Source organism: Octopus bimaculoides, chromosome 2 (assembly GCF_001194135.2).
Source record: "Octopus bimaculoides isolate UCB-OBI-ISO-001 chromosome 2, ASM119413v2, whole genome shotgun sequence".
Taxonomy (NCBI): Eukaryota; Metazoa; Mollusca; class Cephalopoda; order Octopoda; family Octopodidae; genus Octopus; species Octopus bimaculoides.
The window spans coordinates 177928040-177940131 of NC_068982.1; the positions used below are offsets into that span (position 1 = coordinate 177928040).

Sequence of the window (12092 nt, forward strand, 5' to 3'; positions counted from 1 at the left end):
GGAGATTTAGTGCTCGGGTTGTGTGAATTTTCCGAGCCCTCTCTCCATTTTCGCATCGCGCAATTTTTCCTTCATATTTGTTCAATATACGGTGCACTTCAACTACTACACTATTTTTTTTTCAATTTTTCCACCGGGTGCGGATCTATATAAAAACCGTTTTTGCAAGGTAGTGAACACTTATAGAAAATCTGTTTCTTCTCAAAGTCAAAAAATGCAGTAAATATTACTCATTGTCCCCTCTACCTATATTGTTCTCAATACTACATATAATGTTAGATTATTCCTATCTTTTCGTTTTGACTTGCAGGACTGTCGTTGTTGTTAGTTAATTTCCGTAAAAACATTTTATTTATTCACTTTTGTTTTAAACTGAAAGAGAGGAGTAAGTGAAAGATGTATGTGTGTGTGTGAGAGTGAATTAAGAGGTGTGTTGTCATGTATACGTACATACATAAATACATGTGCATACATCTTTTTTTGTATGTGTGTGTGAGAGAGACAGAGTGATGTTTAAGTGGCTCTCTCTCACGCACACATGCAAAAGAGATGTATTTATGTATGTATGTATACATGACAACACGCCCCTTCATTCTCTCTCTCTCTCTCTCTCTCTCTCTCTCTCTCTCTCTCTCTCACACACACACACACACACGTCCATTTCATAAACACGTACATACAGCTTTCACTTTCTCCTTTTTCGTTTTAAAACAAAAGTAAATAAATTTTTAAAAATTACGGAAATTAACGAACAATCATATGGTCCCATATCGAATTTTGACAGTCCTGAGGGCTATACCGAAGGAACGCCGGAGAATTGTAATTTCAGTACATAATAAACAAAACTGCTGAATATCGTTTAACAACAGTTTTATTTACATTCCATACTGGTAGCTAAATCAATGTATCCGATATAGGCTACAGCAATTAGAGCATAGCACATGACCCCGATTTCCACATTTAAAAAATAATGCAGCCAAAATGAATTTACAAATAAACTCATTGGAGTAAATATTACCAAAATTAACATGAATATAGCATTCTACAAGTTTATTGATTAGTTTTATGCATACAAACACACACACAGGGTTCAAAAGGTTTTGAGGATACTTACCACTTAAAAGGTTATTATTTCTTTCAGATTCCCAATAGCAGATAAAATGCTAACACGAAAAATGAAAAGATATGCACTCGTTGTTGCCATATGTGTTGAATACGGCAATTTAGGAATTGTTGACTTTCTAAAACCTGAGAGAGCTTCTGTACACAAATCAGACGGAATACTCTGGCAAGAATGTTGTAACTGTGTCAAAGAAAAAAGAAACATTTTAAAACTTTCAGATACAAGGGCACTGCAGTTCATCCAATGGGTTCAAAATATTATCTATGGTGATCCCTGAAAATCAACGGGTTCGCACTGTCGTTCTTACAAGTTGTATGTAATGAGGAGAGGCCAATTCATATCTGCAAAGACACAAGATCCATGCCAAACAGCTAATTACCAAGGTTAAAAACCATCATGAACGTAGTATACTTTGGTTCTTTTCTGAAGAGGAAAACTCTAAAACCAAAAGTCTAACAAGACAAATGACATAATTATGTGCAAATCCTTCTGGTGTCCTCAGAGTGATGCACATTAAGTTTACAGCAGCTGGAAACCATCAGAATATTGGGAAAGAGTTACCTATATCATGATGATTTACACCAGGTGTCAAAATTCCAAAATCATGATTACTATTCAATGTTCTATCAACACTAATGGTTGTAAGACGTGATATGAACAGCTGCAATGGAAACTATGGAGCCATGGCCAACAGGAAGGAACACAGCAGGTATTTTGACTGCATCTGCATGCTGGGATTCATTCTCACAATTTTGAAGAGGGTCTTTGGCTCAATTCAGATGATTACGTGAAGCTGCTGGAGACTATAATATCAAAATGCCCACATCATGACTGCTTCTCAGTGCTCTGTGGACAGTGTAAAGGCTGTAAGATGTGACCTCGACAGCTGCAATGGAGATGATGAAGCCATGGCTAGCAGGCATTCTAACTGCACCTACTCACCAGAATTCATCTTCACATCTTTGAAGAGGGCCTTAGACTCAATTCAGATGGCTATATGAAGTTGCTGGTGACTAGTCAAAAACTGATTGGAAAGGATTGCTGCTAGAAGGCATTTTATGTATAGTTTAAGCTAGTTTAATGACCTGTAGCCCTGGAGATTTTTTTGAGAGTATAATTGTTTCTTCTTCGGACAAGTCTGATATGTTTGAAGAAAATAGCTACATGCCTTGCAAATTCCAAGAGATCCAAACCACTGGACCAACCTAATTAAACTATGTATGTGTGTGTGTGTGTGTGTGGGGGGGGGTTTAACAAAGTATACAGAAGAAATAGCATATAAACTGGTAAAAGGTTTGGCTGCATTAGAAGAAAATTTTGGTTATGAAAAGGCTGGGTATCTGAGCTGTTGGTAAAAGTTGTCCTTTTTTATTTTAACTATGTTGTAAAGGTTAAAAACTATTAAGCTAGTACTTTTAGATGCATTAAAATAAAATAGTTATGTAATTGCACCACTGTACCTTTTGTAGGATGCAGTGGTGCTATTTCACTCTGATTTACAGTTAAAGTTAGGTTTTTCACTTCCATATATTAATAGCAGCAAAAGATTTTTCACCCCACCATGCTTGTTTCAGTGCATCTAGATAGAATATAGATAGACATTTCTATTCAACAATTGCTCTATGGTCTTTGAAATTTTCTTCTATATTCTGAACTATCTCCCAAGTACTAAATTAAGTTTGCACATGATCCTGACATTTTATGCACTATTAATTTTTTTTTCTTACAGCTGACATAGGTTTTTCTTTCATAATTTTTTCCAAATATACTTCTCTAATGGTTGCTAATGTTGTTCTGCCACCAGTCAGGTCTAATTGAGTAAAACTATTATCAAAGACATTCCATCCTTATTCACACATAGTTTCTATGATTGTATCCTGGACAATGTTTTTTTTAAGACAGTGGGTGACACCTGGCTCCCATTTCTAGCAGGTTGAGCTACCACATAAAAGCATCTTTTGTAAGCTCATTCTTGCAAAGTTGACAGATTTGATGGATATACTGGTTTACTGTCTCTTTTATATGAAATTAACCTCCTGAAGGATTTTTCAGTGCCCCTGGACTGGCTTGTGCGGGTGGCACATAAAAGACACCATTTCGAGCGTGGCCGTTTTCGTGCGGGTGACACGTAAAAGCACCCACTACACTCTCTGAGTGGTTGGCGTTAGGAAGGGCATCCAGCTGTAGAAACTCTGCCAAATTAGATTGGAGCCTGGTGTTGCCATCCGGTTTCACCAGTCCTCAGTCAAATCGTCCAACCCATGCTAGCATGGAAAGCGGACGTTAAACGATGATGATGATGATGATGATGTTAGACATTTCGGTATGAAGTGTGGAATCTATGAACAAAACAACACAGATACAAAAATTAGTCATTTTATTTTATCATGAACCAACTTATTCCAAAACTTGTTTTGGTTTATAGAGGATGTTCACCATCTGCTTTAGTTTTGAGTGTTTTCTTTGTTCTTGTGTTTCACTCTGTCTTTCTATTTGTAGTGAATACTTTATGTTGTCATATTTATGGTACCCATTAATTCAAAATTAGATCCAGAAATAGGCAATTTGCTTTTGTCAACAGCTGTCTAACACCAAGCAGGCTGGCATCAACAGATGTGTCTGCATCCTCACCTTTTGGTCCTATGACAGCTATTCATCCGTCCAGATACAATAGCATCAACATGTATTCATCATCACTTTTTGGATTTATCAAGTGGTGACCCAGAAGCTAGCAAAAGATATATTTGTGCAACACATGGCTTTCAGATTCTTTCTCATTTAAGACTTCTGGTCCCTTCCCAAGAGGATTACTATTAATTTCACAGAATCCTTTTACTTGCCATTTCTCAACTAGGATTGATCTGTAAATAGTGCACCTGCTGATAAAGCCTCCACATTTGCTGTTTAGTTTACTTCCAAGTCTACACACACACCAACAGCAACAACCTACTTTCTAAACCCTCTTCAGGTTACTCCCACAAAAGAAGACAATGTATCTGGCTGTGTCACATCTAATAATCTCAAAGTATGTTTTAGCACCAGCTCAGAGATCTATCCTGACCTCAAGAAGTGCAACTTTTCTAACCCTGCTGACTACTAGCCAATTTACATTATTTACATTATTTACATTTGACGGATATTTGTTGCTCTTGACATAAAAAAAATCTTTGAGGAGATATACAAGAATAACCTAAGCATCCATGACAGACTCTCACTGCTTCCATAAATAGACATCTCAGAAACATTTTTCCGTGAGAACATGACATCCTACTTTCTGCCAATTACACCAAGACACAATCACTACACACATAAAGGGAACAGTTTTGCACCACACTGTCCATTTGTGAATAATAAATTCCTGTGGTATTTGTATCTTAAAATTCATGCTATTTGCATGTTGGAATGGTATACCTGGAACAATGATATTGTAGCATACCTCCAGTCATTCTACAGACTATTAACATATCTATTTAATCAGAGCTGATGATAAGGTAGAGCAAAGATTTAGATTAGCACCATGATTTCTGAATTCTGAAATCAGGTCAATAAATGGGTAGGCTGCACCTGTTGCCCATAAAGCTATTAATAAAATCATACTCATGGTTACATTTGTAATGAGCTTCATGCATCTAGGTGATGTTTTATTTGTTCACTATTTGCACTGGGTTCTAACAGACCAATGAGGGAACAGTACCTATAAGCCATGCATTGGCTATATAAGCAGAAATGAAGGCTAGCTCCTCTCTCTTTTTTCTATAAAATTCATCCAGAGCAAGGAACTAACAAAGAGAGAATTTTCTACTCATGTTCTAACTAGTCTCACATCTATATTTTCTACACCTACACATCAATCTTGCCAACCTGCTCTCTGGAAAATTTGGCAATCATAGAATTTAAACGTCACATTGAAAATTGTTCAGATTGATCAAAAGGTAACCCAAAAATTTAGATGTAAATTTTCCCAAACTCTTTGAGCTGATTTAACCTGCTCCATGCTCGTCTCTAAGGTGGTGCACTGGACAGCACTGTCTCCTCACTATTCAATGGTACACCCTCAGATTTACAGTGATACACTTATGTCAAAACTCTAGCATTATTACAAATTAGTGCTCATCCAGAATATTCTGAAGCACCCCCAGGCACCAAAGTCTGGCAGTGGGCCTGCCCTGCTCTAGAACTAATAATCCAAGTCCTCCCCCACCATCACCACCTCCACAGTTATAGAGCTTCATTTCTCTGTTTGAGGTAGCCTGCATTGGAAAGGAATGAAAGTTGTCCATCATAAAGAAGCAAACTTGCAGAGAAGAAAGGCAGTTGGGGTGTGTGTGTGTAAGTATTAGAGAGAGGAGAAAATATGTAAATTCAGATCCCCAAATTATTTGAGCTACAGAACTTGAGCAAGGAATCCAGAAGTGAGTTTAATATACAGGGTGTCCACAAAGTCTGGCTACATGGAGTAAATAAAATCATAACATAAACAATTAAATATAAGAAATAATAATTTCTTAAAGTATGTGTTAATCCCCATGTACCCAGACTTTGTGGACACCCTGTAGATCAAACTTTCGAGTTTCTCATAAATTAGAATGTTGCAGGGACTGCAAGAATCTAAAAGATGGACTAGCTCTAAAAAAGTAAACTAACTTGAAATGATGATGATGATGATAAAGCTTGATGGTACTCAATAACCTTGATGCTTCAATTCATTGTTTAAGCTTTGTCATCTTAGAAAGAAAGATGGGTTCTAAGAGAACATCATATTGATGGAGGCGAGTTATGAAGATTTTCAGTGAAGAGATGCATGTTGTCTGCCACTGAGACGATTATTGAGACTATTGCTGTTAAGTATCTGAAGTTTACAATTGGAACCATTAACTGCTACACACCGACGTCCATATAAATTAAAGATTAGAGATGTGATTATTAAAAGAAAATATATACGTGTCCATATGTTATGATAACGACAAAATCAATTAATTTCGTGTGGCAAAATTATTTTTATGACCTTACTCAAAATACGATAAATTGACAAAGTTGCGGCAAGCAAACTAAAAAATATTCGAACTGCAGATCAACAAGTTTCTTTAGAAATCGGTTTCTATTCTTGGGTAAATATTTCACTTAATTTACGTTACTAATGATTTGAGGAAAATAATGAACGTCATTATTTTCAGATTTTATGCTAATGTAGGAAACGTATATTTATTGTTTACTTTGAGAATTATTGATCTTCTCTTTGTCAGAAATCAGTTTCTCATATTTAATATGCATGCTCTGAATGACGTGCTGTTACTCGGAATTCTAAAGCAGGATAGCAAATTGTCGTTTGTCACCGGCAGAAATACTTGATACTTCTGATAATTGACAGTTGTGGGTGGCTTTAGTTATGAAGTAACATATCGTCTGTTTCTTAATCGCCTCAACTGTTTACATATTTGTAAGTACATGATGCTTATTTTGCTGTCAGCTTCCCTTCTATTATTGTTGATTATTTTGTGTTATGACATTTAAGTATTTATATTTAACATTACTGAAAGTAACATTCTTTAAAATTAATAGAATCTAAAGATGTTGTTAAGATGCCGTGTTACATTATATTATATTGACACAATGAGATACAGCTACAGATTTCTAATATATATGCCAGCTGTGGTGTTCCCTACCCAAATAGCCTGAAGCCTGTCACTTGAACTAAGTGCATCTCTCTACATAATTAGAGTATACCGATAATTACAGTCTTATTTAACGCTAGAATATATTGTGTAATTATATCTTCTGCCAGGCGTATAAACGTATTTTCGCGCATTTGATCATGGTAAATATTATTCTGTTGAAATTTTACTAATTCCAAAACATTCCATTCTTATCCTCATTTCCACAGGTTTGTCGAGTGGACTTTAAGTTTCCATAAATACCTACCTATAAGTGTAGGCGTTTAAGAGTAACGTGACAGAGTCGGAGGTCGAGAATGGAGTGGTTGCATGAAGCCTAACGATTTATAAACTGTTGCCAGTTATATTCGGCTGTCTCAAGTTAGTCCACACTAGTGTCAAGCTTATAAATTAGACCGTGGAAATTCACCCCCATCACTTTCACGTCCTTTTCATTTATAATTTACATAAGGAAGTGGACAATTACAATAGAAATAAGTTAGAAAGAGCAAACACTATTTCAATTTACGTATTACAACAGGTAATATATTTGATTTTGCATGGACTCTGCACTAAACCATATTCACTCGATCGATACACAGGAAGGCAATTGTTAGATTAGTGTCTCGCAGGGGAAAGCTTTTAAATAGCCGGTTTCATTTAGAAAATCTATTAATCTATATGAAATTGTGTTTAACATGAAGCCCAAGTTTATATTTTAAACTGAAACATTAATTTGTAAAAAAAAAAAATTAAAAAAATTCCGAAAACCAAAGATCACCAAATTATCGTCTGCGTATTTTATGAGTCAGTGCTGAAACTTATTTTCCCTGTTGCAAAAATGGTTGCATTAGTGTTACTTTTTGTTAAGAGGAGATCATATATGAACTGTTTGATGCCAATATTTCTCATGAGAGGAATCTGTTCGAAGTTTAGTATAATGGATGATACCTTTCTGCATTTAATTTGATAAAAAAAAAAAATTTTTAATCGCGAACGTTCTGCAGGAAATATTTAATGTATTGGTCACAAATGTGTAGTTTGATTGCTGTTGGGGGAATTCAATATTTTCTGGCCTTTAATTTTTATTGTTTATGTATGCATATTGTTTGATATTGTTTATCACATAGGTTCTGTTGAAGAGAAAACAAGATACTAAAATGAACAACTTGTTTTCCCGCTATATAATAAATGAACTTCAGTAAGTTATGGGCTTAGCTAAGCTCTTTTGTTTGATGAATAACCTGTCTGTTTTGAATGTAAGTTATATATAATGCGTATGTTATGCCCACATACGATCAGTTAACGCTCTACAAAAACTTGGTATAATTTATTAACCCACCCAGCACACACTTATGTTTATGTCAACCCAGCTGTGCACTAATCCAAATTTCAGCTTCGTTTTATCTACATTCTTGCTGATCGAGTGGGCGGCGGCAAGAATGCTCAATATACGTTCTAGAGTATATTAGTTAATTATAACTGAGTTTTTATCTTTTATCTTGTGACTAGAGATTCATGCCACATTGATCTGATTTCTCATTTGAAGATCACAGTAACATGAAATTCAAGTCAAGATGACTCTGTGTGTGTGTGTGTCTTTCATACATACTGCTTTAAAATGTTTGCTGAGTACTACTTCATTACGTCATTGAGAATACACTACCTTATCTGTCAGACGAGTTGGTCTGGTGAAAATAACAAAGGATCCTTTTGAAACAAAATAATGATAATGAAATTATTGTGTATAGTGCACAGGTGCACCACAACTTATCAAAGGTGCATGTACAATACATAGTATTATATACAAAAGTCAGGAAAGTGAATAGTGTATGAGTCATGATATACATGTGTGCATGCGTATGGAGGTGGGGATATCAGGTGTAGTGTTGGCAAATTTCAGGAAGCATAGAGGTTTTAAAGGATGCAATATCTCGGCAACTAATAACTGATGCAGGTGGTTTGTTCCATGCTTCAGCAACTCTGAGTGTGAAAAAGTGTTTCCGAAAGTCATGGGAGCTGTGCTGTTTTCTGACTTTGTAGGTATGACCACATGTGTTAGACACATGAAGCTCAAAAAGGTGCTCAATGTTGGCATGATGGTTAATAATTTTGTGGGTGTTTACTAAGTCAATTGCCAGACGTCAGAGCTTCACTATATCTATGCCCAGGGAAGCAAGGCATTCAGATTATGGTAGATGCCTGATGGAGGATATTTGTTTGGTTGCACCTCTGAACATTTTCCAGGAGGTCAATGTCCTGAGCAAGATAAGGGCTCCAGACTGGTGATTCAAATTCTGAGTGTGGCTGCACTATAGCCATCTACAGCCTTAAATAGATAGCTGGATTCATTTAGTTTTTGTAGAACAGTTCAATAAAACCACATTCCCACTTCTCAGGAGACAGTCAGAATTCACATAGATATTAGTTGCTCAAGAAAATGCAAATACTTTGATTAAACTATAGATGAGAACATCTACATCAAACTGATAAAGAACTGACAGCTTTTAAAATCTAATTATAGTTCTTATAGCAATAGTAGTTGATGGAGTGGGTCATGAAGTAAGTCACCTCTATTGGAACCTAGAAATGTTAGGACTCTTGAGGAAAACCTGGTTCAATTCAGCAGTGGATTGGTGAAAATCTGTAGAAAATTAGATTTCATGTGTTATATTTATTTCTTTATTGCCACAAGGGGCTAAACATAGAAGGGACAAACAAGGACAGACAAAGGGTTTAAGTTGATTACATAGACCCAGTGTGTAACTGGTACTTATTTAATTGATCCCGAAAGGATGAAAGGCAAAGTCGACCTCAGCAGAATTTGAACTCAGAACATAGTGGCAGATGAAATACCACAAACATTTCATCCAGATTCTGCCAGCTTGTGTCATAAAAGACTCCTCGGCATATTTGATACCCCACTTTTCAGCAGTGTGTATTCAGGAAAAGAAAATGGCCGATAATAGTGAGTGTCAGGGACAAAATTAACTTATAGGGAACTCAATTTTGCATATAAGACTTGAAGTAATCTTATATGTCCTCAAATATAAAACACTATTCAAACATGGTCGATGCCAGCTTACATGCCCCGACTGGCTCTTGTGCTGGTAGCACATAAAAAGCACCATCCAAACGTGGCCGATGCCAGTGCCACCTGACTGGCTTCCGTGCTGGTGGCACGTAAAAAGCACCCACTACACTCTTGGAGTGGTTAGTGTTAGGAAGAATATCCAGCTGTAGAAACACTGCCAGATCAGATTGGAGCCTGGTGCGACCTCCTGGCTTGCCAGTCCCCAGTCAAACCATCCAACCCATGCCAGCATGGAAAACGGACGTTAAATGATGATGATGATGATCTATGAAATACATGCACTCATCTATAACATGCTTACATATCTCATTCATATATGTATACTCATCTATTAAATACATATATCTGTTGCAGGCATATACACATACACACTGATGACATTTATTGCATACATGCATACATATATCACATCATGCATAGGAAGTCACAATTTTTACTCAAATTTTGTATATTATAAGATTTTGTATATTTTTTAAGAGCATATTAAGTTTTGAAATTTATCATGTACTACATTGAGGTATATATGTACTGGATATGTATATTTATAAATTTTGAAATGAAAATTCCATATTTTGGCCCTATCAAAGCAGTAGCATTATTTTGAACTCTGTCCTTTTTGATATTTGGTAGTATTTTTGTCATTGATACAGACAAACATTCTCAAATTACATCCAGCCATTACAGATCTTATCTATATTAAAATTTGATTAAATTTGACTGAGTTAGTGTCTACATTACACACCAATGGTCCCTTACTTCTGAATTAGCAAGTTACATAACCCTCCACTCATGTCCACTTGACACATACACCTCTCATCCTCTTAAAAAAAAATCTTTCCCTATTATTCTTCTACATGATTGCATCTCTCTGGGATTCCTTTTTATACACATTCTTCCAGATATTGTTGTGTGTTGAAAATATTCAAACAGAACATTAACTAAAGTCTGAGTGACTTGTACATATCAAGGGTACCGGTCCTCTTCAACATACCAACTAATTAAAAAACACTTGGCTTCACACTGAACCAACATTTTAAGGCCATTTTTACTTCTAAAGCAGAAGTTAACCTTGAAGGCCTTGCAAACTCTAATCATAATTTCTCTTTTTGAGGTTGTGTTTCACAATCAGACACTGTTTGTATTAGCAGCCATTTGAGTTGCTTTTTACTCTGTGTAAGCATACATCAGAATACATATAGTTGTAATTACTTTTATATTCACAAGTTATATGTAATAATATAAACTAATTAATGGTTCTAATTCTTTTTTAGATAAAATTTCCAATGAATTTTTTAACAAAAACATTATGACATAAGTTAATAAATTTGATAAAATAATATATATATATATGTAAAATTTAATTAGAGGATATGTTAACCTCATGAAGGGATGGTTTCATCCAAGGAAATAGCAGTTCAATATTTAGTATTTTGGGGGAATGAATTTCCTTAAAATAATAGGCATGTATAAAGCATATAGTTTATATCCATTTAAAAGAAAAGAAAATGGAGAAATTGGTCATCTTTGTGTCTTACAGCCATTTCAATTAATACTCAAGTATTAAAAGAAGAAAATGGAGATTAAGAAAGTATTGATTGAAATGGCTGTAAGAAGTGAAGATGACCAATTTGTTGTTAATAATAAACAATTAACTTTGTAATCTCCATTTTCTTTTCTTCTTTTATATTTATATATAACTTTAACTTTAACTTTACTTGTTTCAGTCATTTGACTGTGACCATGCTGGAGCACCACCTTTAGTCGAACTAATCGACCCCAGGACTTATTCTTTGTAAGCCTAGTACTTATTCTATCGGTCTCTTTTGCCGAACCGCTAAGTTACGGGGACATAAACACACTAGCATCGGTTGTCAAGCGATGTTGGGGGGACAAATACAGACACACAAACATACACACACACACATATATATACATATATATGACGGGCTTCTTTCAGTTTCCGTCTACCAAATCCACTCACAAGGTTTTGGTCGGCCCAAGACTATAGTAGGAGACACTTGCCCAAGATGCCACGCAGTGGGATTGAACCCAGAACCATGTGGTTGGTAAGCAAGTTACTTACCACACAGCCACTCCTGCGCCTATACATAAATAATAATGAAATTATTGTGTATAGTGCGCAGGTGCATGTACAGTACATAGAATTATGTACAAAAGTCAGGAAAGTGAACAGTGTATGAGTCATGTGTGTATGCATATGGCG

General features: G+C 35.7%; 1 protein-coding gene across 7 annotated transcripts in view; it reads left to right on the forward strand.

The window, feature by feature from the left end:
* Positions 1-6212: 6212 nt before the first annotated feature.
* Positions 6213-12092, forward strand: part of LOC106878697 (guanine nucleotide exchange protein SMCR8) — an 84301-nt gene continuing 78421 nt past the window's right edge. For 2 of the 7 annotated variants that reach the window (XR_008263496.1, XM_052965762.1), the window contains exon 1: positions 6379-6560. The gene's annotated coding sequence lies outside the window, so the exon portion shown is untranslated. Of the gene's footprint in view, positions 6232-6378; positions 6561-6598; positions 6939-7878; positions 7976-12092 lie in introns of those variants that run through there. The other 5 variants (XM_052965761.1, XM_052965758.1, XM_014927987.2 and 2 more) reach the window with 5 other exon arrangements.